Genomic DNA, 10,713 nt, shown 5'->3' with positions numbered 1-10,713 from the left:
AAAAACTTTCAAATCAAAACTCAAAACACATTTATTTCCAAAGTAACTTAATTGTATTTTTTGAAAAGTAGCTTTAAGTCGTATTCTTCTAAGATTGTGTAATGTAAGTTGTAGTCTTCAAGATATGTGGTGAAGCGCTTTGTTCATTTCATGCTAAGGCGCTATATAAATACTGTTATTATTGTTATTATTATTATGTACATGTATGTAATTTGGAATAGCTTAGATGTACACCATATAACTAATTGTACATTGCTATGAAAAACGGGTATGTTTTACATGCATACTCTTCCATTGCAAGTCTGGATTACAATTGCTGGGCCTTTTATATAATTACAATTTAATTGTGCATATGTATTTCTCCCGGTGCGCCTACATGAAAAGTTAAATTACTTTTTAATTTTCATATTTAAAATCAACATTTCTGTCATTTGTCAAGATGGTTTAAGGCAATCTTGTTATAATAATAGGAATTTATATCGCGTAAATAGCAGGAGCCTCTAAGCGCTTAGAAAAGAGAAGAAAGCCAACGAGATGAATATACAAATACAAATTATACAAGAAGAAAACCTAAGATATAATCAGATGTAGGCATTTTCAAATAAACGAGTCTTTAACAGAGATTTGAAAATGTTCACATTGTCGGCTTTGTGTCCATGCATGCTCGTCAAGAAAGTAAGACGCAAGAGAGCAAGGTAGTCCAGAAAATGATAGGCACTTCCTGTCCCCTCTTTCCCTTTTATTCCTTTTCCCCCTCTCCTCCCTCTCCTCCCCACATAAAACTACATTTCTGAACAAAGATTATTGCAATGAACAAAATCCGATTCCTATCTTGGACTAAGAGAAAATCATATCAAAAGCGAGGGGCACGGTGCAAATCACAAATTACACAATGTAGGCACTCAAATTTTGTACTAGGTTACGCACAATGTATACACACTAGCGGGCAGTGCACTAGTGCGCGGCGCAAACAATGGAAACAAAATGGCTTCTAATTCCGGGTTGTCGTAACTCTCTCTATACAGGGACTCTATTGCCACCCCGACCCCCGTTCCACCCCCTCCCCCAAACTCTGCCGGTGCCCATCAAGGTGTGGATGAAAGCCTTGCAGGTAGATATGAATTGAGGCGTGCCAATGAAGGACCTTGTGTGACAGAGGATGTCCAGTAGGCGACTGGCTTTGGGTGCCAACTTTGAAATGTGGCTTGCCCAAGAAAGATCATGGCAGATAGTGAGACCCAAAAGCTTGAGTGACAGAACTTCTTCAAGAGGATTGTTCAGAATGTAGATGGGAGGGTTGTCCAGACGGTCTTTTCGAAGAGACATCGTAAGAGTGTGAGATTTGTCAGGATTGAAAGACATGTTCCACTTGTTTGCCCAGTCTGTGATTTTGTCCAGGTCTGCAGAGAGTGAGGAGGCTGCAGACGGCCGATCTGAGGGATGAGGAATGGAGCGGCAGAGAGTGGACTCATCAGCAAAGAGATAGAGAGGATTTTCCAGAGAGTCGGAGAGATCATTGATGAAGACCAGAAAAAGCACAGGGCCCCCAAATATTCCTAAAGGTCACATAAGATCTGCCAGCAACCCTCTTCTGGTGAAACTGCCAAAATCAAGACTCTCTGCTCAACTTCACTCTTCCATTCCTCTTTTCTCCTGCCTCTGGAACAAACTCCCTCACTCTCTTCAATCCCACTCCTCCCTCCAGGTCTTTAAAACAGCTGTTCACCACCATCTCTTATCTTCCCCCATCCAAAACCTTGATCTTTTCTACCTCCGTTAATGCACCCCAGATCCACTTTTTTGAAATACCGACTTCTTTCCTGGAAGTCCTAGTAGTGTCCATGCGTTTTATACCTCTCCCACCCACCACCCCCTGTCCCACGCCCCCTCCCCCCAAGCCCTCTCCCTCCCATAGATCTCCCGATGTCCCTGCTCTCCATCTTGTTCTCCCACTCCCTTTATGATATGTTTTATGTTTTATGTGTCAGTTTGTCTTTTTGTGATCAATGTTAGCTCTTTCACGAGCCTCGATCTTATATACAAAAACAATAAATAAAAAAATCTTTTTCTGGGATTTGCACCACGCCATTTTATAGTCTTTGCTACTACCCTCAGCCATGAATGCCACTAGCCTCATACCTCTCAGCTGCCATTGGATGGTGGCCTAGCCCTTGGGCAGGGCAACCCACCCTGACCTTTCACCCACTTTGGATGACACGCTTTTTGCGTCATGGAGGTGTTTTACTGCGCTTGCTTGTGCCGATGTCCTGTCTGACCTTTTCAAGGTACAAAAAAGACAGATAACAGAGGGATAAAACATAAAAAGGGTGTGAAGGGATAGCAGTTTTAGACACACATGTGTGGAAGGGAAGACAACAGCTTTCTACACACAACGACGCATATCCCGACATCACAAACAAATTACCTCCGGCTTATTCTAATACCTGGCACTATGGGAAATAAGAATCATTATGTTAGACATGATTACCCCCTAGAAGGCATTCCCGCAACGCATGAATACAGAGGGTCAGGTGTGTAGTGTGCTTATAAAAGTTCCTTATGAAAAATAGCTCATTCGGAGGGTGAAGGATAAGATCCAGTTAGTGTTCATGAAAACCTTTTCAGATCTCAGTAATTATTGCACACTACAACATCATTTTTTGGGTACTGATCCATGGTGCTCCCCTTTAGAAATGCCTCACTGAAGATGTTTTTGTTGCCTTTTGGTTATCACATCTTATTTTGCTTTGCACCCGATGTCCCTCTGCCTTACCCCAGCTCCACCAAGTTGCATCTGGTAGCTTGTTAATCTCCTCAAATGCAAGCTATCTGATTACCTCCATGCCTTTGTTCATTTTTATTCTACCTATGAAATCTCCCCTTGATGTTCTTCATCCAATCCAAGAAATCCTCCCCTATCCAAGCTCTGTTAATCACCTGCAGTTTCTGCCCTCTCCTCCACTCTTTCATCATGAATTCCCTTGGTTATTACGTCCACCTGTTGTCCTACTGTCAGTATGTTCCCTATCTTCCCTCAGCCAAGTTACTTTCCTGCTCTTCCATGAGCCTAGACGTCACTGGAAATGTTAAATGAAAATTCAGTCTTTTACTCTGGTGGCTCACCACCACTTTATGTCATCCAACCATACCTAATGACAATATTTGCCTCTTTTTGCTGACCTTGTTCATTTGCCGTTGGACTCTCCAGATGTTCACTTTCCACTCTCTGCACTGGAGCTTTAGTTAGCCCGTCCCATGTGCAGCAGGAGACGGTTATTGTAATAGCTTCTGTGTATCTGTCTGTCTGTCCGTCTGTCCGTCTGTTTGTGTGTGTGTGTGTGCGTCCGTCCGGGCCGCAACTTTTTTTATCACTTGAGTTTTGTCATCAAGTTTTCAGCAAAGCTTTATTATGATCATACGGAATAGACAAATTAATAATTTTGTCAAAAGGTCAAAGGTCAACATCACCTAAAATCATCAATTTTAATCCAAATGACCTGAAATTTAAATTTACCCTTTGAGTTTTGTCATCAAATTTTCACCAAAGCTTTATTATGAGAATATGGAGCAGGGAAATTAATAATTTTTTCAAAAGGTCAAAAGGGCAAAGGTCAGCATCACCTAAAATCATCAATTTTCATCCATTTAACCTCAAATTTAAATTTACCATTTGAGTTTTGTCATCAAATTGTCAACAAGGCTTTCTTATGAGAATATGAAAAAGGCAAATGAATACAAACAAACAACAACAGGCATTTAAGGCCATTTTCCCTGCAAGAGCGGGGGTTAGCCTTGCGGTCCCCATGACAATCTTCTCCATTTTGCCCTATTTTCTGCATCTCCCCTTGTTAACCCCCTTGCCCGCATTTCTTCTTCGACCATCTTTAGCCAAGTCTTTCTCGGTCTTCCCTGTCCTCTACTTCCTTCTACATTCATTTCCATCACTTTTCTCAACCAGTCACTTTCATCCTTCCTCAACACATGACCAAACCATCTCAACCTGTTTCTCTTCACAGCATCCATCACAGGCTCTATTCCCATCATCTTTCGCAATTCATCATTTGTCTTCCTCTCTCTCAACGATACTCCGCACATCCACCGAACCATTCGCATTTCCACCCTTTCCAGCCTTCTTTGAAAGCTTTCTTCGAAAAATTTCAGCCTTCTTCGTTGCTTTCCAGCCTTCTTTGAAAAGGCAAATGAATAATTTGGTTAAAAGGTCAGTCACATAAAATCGTCAATTTTCATGTGATTGACCTGAAATTTAAAGAATTTGCATATCGGGTCTGGCGACAACTCGCCTTCTCTTCACGATGAACACCATGGTGTCTTTAATGCACACCAACTAATGTTGGCAGACGTTAGTTAGCCTGTTTTACATCCATCCGAGGGACAGCACACACATTGATGAATCACCCTGCCTGTGAAACACCAGGATGGCAATTTATAGCTGGGTCAGGATTCGAACCCAAGGCCAGACAGCTTGGAGGTGAGTGTGCATACATCTAGGACAAATACCATCTGGCATGTCTGGTCAAGCTGAGAAATCGCTACCGTAGTCTCACTCGCAAGGCAAGCCAAACACCTGAAAACACAGATGAGAAAATGAACGAGTCTCGGGCATTTGTAGAACTGACCAGCTACATTGAGAAATCTGTGGACTCTGGAACTCTCCTCTTCGAGCTGTCCGAGATCCACTTTCTGTATGTGAATGGTCTTGAGGAACTGGGCATCAAGAAACTAGTCAACAAGACCAGACTGAAGGGTCATTTGCTAGAATGCTTCCCAGAGGCACAAGAACAGTATGATGGGAGAAACACGGTTCTCATTTTCAAGGAAGGCATGAGAAATATGTTGAAGGAAGCTCTGAAGAATCGAGACTTCTCAGAAGATGCTGTTATCCTGGCCAAAGCTGCTACGATAGTCAGAAAAGACATCTTCAGCCATCAAGGCCTCAAATTCACTGGTTGCTTCCCTGCAGAATGCCAAGAAGACTCACTGCCCTCAAGCCTCAAGTCTCTTGTCTCCATGATCCTGAATGGTTCCAACTTGAAAGATCAAGACAAGCGTGACTCGCAGGCTTGCCTAACCATCGGCCAGTGCATCGCTTACAACACAAAAAAAAAAAAATTCTCGTACTGCTGTGAATACCAGACACACTCTGGAGTGTGAGTCACCGCTCCCCATCTACATTGGCATCAATGTGCATGCACTGAGCAGAAGCAAGAAACTCATCCAGCAGTTATACCAGATGGGCATCAGTATTTCTCATGACAGGATTATGGAGATTGAGGACTGGATCGCCATTTCTACCTGTGAATGCTTTGCAGAAGATGGAGTCGTGTCTCCTGCTTGTCTCCGGAAAGAGTTGTTCACTGTTGGCACCCTGGACAACCGAGACCACAACCCCAGCTCAACCACCTCCCGAACCTCATTTCACGGGACTGGAATCACCCTTTTCCAGTTGCCTACGAAGACCGAACCTGGTGTGAGCAGACCACCTATTACAATACCACCTTCTGGAAATGAAAAGCACTCTCTTCATGACAGCTACGCCTCTGTCCCAGCCATAGCTTTGAAGACCGCTGCTGTCGAGGTGCCAGAGTGTGACGTAGTTCCAGTCGAGAGCTGCTTAGATGAGGCCAGAGCACAGGAACACAGCTGGGTAGAGCATGCACTGCCACTTCTAGAGACAGAAAAACTCACCAGTGGAGATGCCATTGCATGGGCTGCCTATCATGCCTCTATGCAACCTCCGGTAGAAGATCCTCCAGCACAATGTGCATTCCTTCCTCTGTTCTATGAGAAGTCTGCCACTCCTGCTATGATCAAGCATGGCATGGATGTCGTGAGACAAGTTGTCGAATTTCTGAATCCAGGACAAATCCCAGTCACTACATTTGACCAGCCTCTGTTTGCCCTGGCAAAGTTTGTACAGTGGAAATGGCCAGACACTCATGGTTGAGAGAGTGCATGTGGTTATGCTAGGTGGTCTGCACACAGAAATGGCCCTCTGGAATACACTGTGGGATGTATTGCAAGTTTCTGGCTGGCGACCGGAATCTGGACGACCAGCACACAAACACAGCTAGTGGTTCCTTCTCCACAGGATTTTGCCTGGACCAAGGAAGGTATCACAGTCATGGATACCAGTTTGGGTGACAATTCCAGAGGTTTCCAGATCGTGCAGGGAGCTGATCAAATGCTCCTGCAAAGGAGACTGCGCTAACTGCAAATGTGGCAAAGCAAATCTGGACTGCTCACCACTTTGCAAGTGCAAATGTACTCCATCGAGGATTGCAAACTGTGTGTTACTGCAAGAGACATCACAGGACAATGCCACATACTTTGTAAGAAACTGTGACTGTTATTATAAACAAATTGCATCCCAACTCAACTTCATGAAATGGCCTACTATTGTCTCCGTAGTGTGAGAGAGTAAGGGAAATTGAGAACTACTTGGAGACCTACGAATAAAGCATAGTGATGTTATTTGCTTGAAAATTGAGTTTTGTCTGTACAATTCAAATTACTGTAGTTATTCTAATAAATGCCTTGGACTTTTTAATATCGTGTTGACTAGCACAAGGCCAGTTACTGAAATACATGATTCACTATGTCACTTTATTGGGTGATAATATTTCCCTTCCAGAAGAGGGTGGATGTTTATTTGAAATTTGCAATTTATTAGAATAATAACGGTCTTTACAATATTTTACAATGTATTGGTACTGTTATAATGTCCACAATAACATTCAACTACCTCAAAATCCCAAATTTGTCAACCACCCTGGGTTTCTTATGACTACCAGGACTCGAGAAAAGCTATATTTTGTCATCGATGTCGGCCATCTTGAATTTTGGTGTTTTACATGCAGTTTTCTTTTAACTCCGGAGGGCTCCTAGGCTAACATTAATTAATAGGCCCTAACGGAGCCTCATGTCAAATATTGTGCATTTATCCGCCTGGTAACGGTAATTTCACGAAGCCACCTGACTAGTAGGCAATGGGTTGGATCCCTCACAAAGTGTGTTGTCCCATTTATGGACGTTGGTTTGGGTGTCCCATTTCCCAGAATTATATAATAGGTGTTAAATATCAAACGCCGTCTTTCGCAAAGAGTCGGCGAGTTATCTCCGGTATCCTGAAAAATAGATTTATGCATTAATCCATCAGGGCACAATATATATACACTACATGACCAAAAGTATGTGGACACCCGAACATCACACATCTCATTCCAAAATCATGGGCATTAATATGGAGTCGGTCCCCCCTTTGCTGCTATTACAGTCTCCACTCTTCTAGGAAGGCTTTCCACTAGATGTTGGAACATTGCTGCGGGGATTTGCTTCCATTCATCCACAAGAGCATTAGTGAGGTTGGGCACTGATGTTTGGCGATTAGGCCTGGCTCACAGTCGGCGTTCCAATTCACTCCAAAAGTGTTCGATGGGGTTGAGGTCAGGTCTCTGTGCAGGCCAGTCAAGTTCTTCCACACGGATCTCGACAAACCATTTCTGTATGGACCTCGCTTTGTGCATGGGAGCATTGTCATGCGGAAACAGGAAAGGGCCTTCCCCAAACTGTTACCACAAAGCTGGAAGCACACAATCGTCTAGAATGTCATTGTATGCTGCAGTGTTAAGATTTCCCTTCACTGGAACTAAGGGACGTAGCCCGAACAATGAAAAACAGTCCTAGACAATTATTCCTCCTCCATCAAATTTTACAGTTGGCACTATGCATTCGGGCAGCTGGTGTGCTCCTGGCATCCGCCAAACCCAGATTGGTCCGTCAGACTGCCAGATGGTGAAGCGTGATTCATCACTCCAGAGAACGCGTTTCCACTGCTCCAAAGTCCAATGGTGGCAAACTTTACACCACTCCAGCTGATGCTTGGCATTGCGCATGGTGATCTTAGGCTTGTGTGCGGTTGCTCGACCATGGAACCCCATTTCATGAAGCTCCCGACGAACAGTTGTTGTGCTGACGTTGCTTCCAGAGGCAGTTTGGAACTCGGTAGTGAGTGCTGCAAACGAGGACAGACAATTTTTACCCGCTACATGTGTCAGCACTCGGCGGTCCCGTTCTGTGAGCTTGTGTGGCCTACCACTTCGCGGCTGAGCTGTTGTTGCTCCTAGACATTTCCACTTCACAATAACAGCACTTACAGTTGACCAGGGCAGCTCTAGCTGGGCACAAATTTGACGAACTGACTTGTTGGAAAGGTGGCATCCTATGACGGTGCCACATTGAAAGTCACCGAGCTCTTCAGTATGGCCCATTCTCCTGCCAATGTTTGTCTGTGGAGATTGCATGGCTGTGTGCTTGATTATATATACCTGTCAGCAATGGGTATGGCTGAAACAGCCAAATCCACTAATTAGAAGGGGTGTCCACATACTTTTGGTCATGTAGTGCATATATATATATATATATATATATATATATATATATATATATATATATATATATATATATATATATACAGTACATATATAATATATATACTGTGTATATATATATATACTGTGTATATATATATATATATATATGCCATGTGGCAAAGTATAGAAAAGAAGGAACATTCCATAGCTTGGAGAAAATGCCAAACACTACAAAATAAGGGGCATTCAAAAAATCTCATGTGCATGCTGGACTACCCTTGTGTTCTGCGGAGGAACCAAGTAATGCTCTAGAAAGGTTCATATAAAGTGGAGCCAATTTGATTCATACAGCTGCATGAAGAAGTAAATGTATTTTATTTGCCAGATGTAGACGCCCCTTATAGCTATATCAGCTATGCCGCTGCGCTCCCAGCAATGATGCAATTACCAGCAACAGCCTGCCGTATCTGAAAGAAGAGAAGGCCTAAAGCAATCGTTCCCCTCTTTGAACACTATATCCAGCCTCCAGTTAATTATGGTTGTTGAGTGGTGGATGCTCATAAGGTTGAGAGAGCTTCGGGGCACTCAAGATAAGACAGGACCATTACAGTGACTAAGGATCAAATAACCCTGGACAGTTCTCCACTATCTGCCTCATGTCACAGAACTTTCCGCCATGAGCAGCTAACGGAATCGAACGCACATCAGCAGGGGCTTTTTCTAACGGTAAGTAACATGGCTTCATCCACTCAACCAGCACTCCGCTCATCCGTCGTGGCTTATCCCAAATTCTCGGGACAATAAGCCCCTTATACAGCTCTAGCTGCCAAGTTGTATATACTGTACAATGATTGTTTTTAAGCAATATAAATTCCCTTTATGAGCAATAACCTTGCAACTTGATTTCTCATTGACAATTTCATGATCCAATGTCTGCTTGCCTCTTTCTCTTTTATTCCCTCCGCCACCAAAGGTGGATGGAGGTTATGTTTTCACTCCTGTCTGCCTGTCTCAAAGTCTGTCTGTCTCGCTGTCCATTTGTGAAGAAGATGTCTCAAAAAGTTGTGGACGGATTCGGACGAAATTTGGCAGAGATGTAGCGTATGTGACAAGAACGAAATGATTAGATGTTGGTGAAGATCCGGATTCGGATTCGGTTACTCGAATTTTTAAACTGATTCTTCACCATTGGGAGATGGGGCCAAAAACGATACATAGCAGGATATCTCAAAAAGTTGTGGACGGATTTGGACGAAACTTGGTGGACAGGTTGGGTGTCTGACAAGGATGATTCGATTCGATTTTGGTGAAGATCTGAATATGGACTCAGACATAAGAATTATTTAATTCTTTAAGTGATTCTTCACCATTGGGAGATCGGGACAAAAACGATACATAGCAGGATATCTCAAAAAGTTGTGGACGAATTTGGACGAAACTTGATGGACAGGTTGCGTGTGTGACAAGGACGATTCGATTTGGTTTTGGTGAAAATCTGAATATGTATTCGGATATGATAATTATTTAATTTTATAAGTGATTCTTCACCATTGGGAGATCGGGCCAAAAACGATGCATAATATCAGGATATCTGAAAAAGTTATGGATGGATTTGGACGAAACTTGGTGGGCAGGTTATGTGTGTGACAAGGAAGAATCGATTAAATTTTGGTGAAGATCCGGGTCCAGCTAGCAGAAGATCCGGATCATTCCGAGGTCGGGAAAATGAGTACCAGGTAACTGGTTATAGAGAGGCATTGATTGCATCAGCGGCAGACGCGCCCGCTGATAAATGATGCAACCAGCAGCCGGTGAACCACCCACATAACATAATATATAGATCGATTTGCACGAATGAATACCATCGGATCGGACACCGGTTCATAAATCTATCGATAGAGCATTCTCAATGAGCTTGCACCTGGCGTTTAGAAAATAAGAAATCATAATTCATTGTTGTGGTCTCCGTAACAAATGGCTGGCCAGGTGAGTCATTTATTCCCTCTGCCATTGCCACACTCCATGTGCTGGCACTCACGAGCACTCAACGAGACGCACAGCAACACGACCGTCCAAGGACAGATCCCAAGGCAATCTAAATGGAGACATCTCAAGCATTTCCTCTGTAATTAGTTTGACATTTAAAAATAATAAACACATACAAAGCTTGACGTCGGATTCGTCAATCGAAATGTAATCAACTGTTATCAACAACTATCATGGAGTAACCTGGAAAAAATCTTATAAAATTGATTAAATGCCCAGGTAGCCAGAGTCGGTCTGGCGTCGTTGGTGACCCACCTAGGTCACCTCTGAGGTATAA

Source organism: Myxine glutinosa, chromosome 2, assembly GCF_964187855.1.
Source record: "Myxine glutinosa chromosome 2, kmMyxGlut1.1, whole genome shotgun sequence".
In the NCBI taxonomy this organism is placed as follows: Eukaryota; Metazoa; Chordata; class Myxini; order Myxiniformes; family Myxinidae; genus Myxine; species Myxine glutinosa.
The sequence above is the reverse complement of the archived record's forward strand: the minus strand, read 5'-3'. Positions refer to the sequence as shown.